Source organism: Apaloderma vittatum, unplaced genomic scaffold (assembly GCF_000703405.1).
Source record: "Apaloderma vittatum isolate BGI_N311 unplaced genomic scaffold, ASM70340v1 scaffold41382, whole genome shotgun sequence".
Taxonomy (NCBI): Eukaryota; Metazoa; Chordata; class Aves; order Trogoniformes; family Trogonidae; genus Apaloderma; species Apaloderma vittatum.
The window spans coordinates 10,745-11,441 of record NW_009702783.1 but is presented as its reverse complement, the minus strand read 5'-3'; positions in this window follow the sequence as shown (position 1 = coordinate 11,441).

The window sequence follows — 697 nt, the reverse complement described above, 5'->3', positions numbered from 1 at the left end:
TCCTCCAAACCTTCATTATCTTAACATGATGAATATTAACATGAAAAGCCAGTTGCTGTTGAGAGGCCAAGCAGAGAGGCTGATGTGTGTGTGTGTGTGGTGATGGACAGGTCTCCCCTTGCCTCAGCTCAAGAGTCCAACCACATCTTCTTTCCTCATGCTGAGCATCGCATGTGATGTGTGTTACAAGCTTCTGGGAGAGGCTTCTTTTATTTCCTTTCTGCTTCTAACCAGCTTTTCGTTTTCCCCTGGCTGATAACGCATCCGTGGAGCAAACCCAAAGGAAATTGTCATTTGCCTCTCCCCGCTCTTTGTAAGGTTAACACAACAAAATGTTAATGTGCCATGTTGTGTGTTATCTGTTTCCCTCGCTGTTTTTATAGATTTCATGGTGTTTTGTAAAAGAACTGTTTTAATAAGAGCCAAGGACAATGACAGCCGTTGTGCTGCTGGTCCTGGGCAGGGGAGGGGAATGTTCTGCTGCAGGATGAACATTCGGAGCCAGAGGTGGGAGGTTACGTCCCCACCCGTGGAACATCTTTCCTGAAAACAAACAAAAAAATAATAAAATCAACAAAAATTGCTTTATTAAATAGCTACCATGCTTTCAAAGTTCCTTAGGAAATATCTGGGCATTGCAGATCTCTTGGTCAGTGATAAAAAAAACCAAAAAGCAACAGCCCCGTGTGTTCTGGAT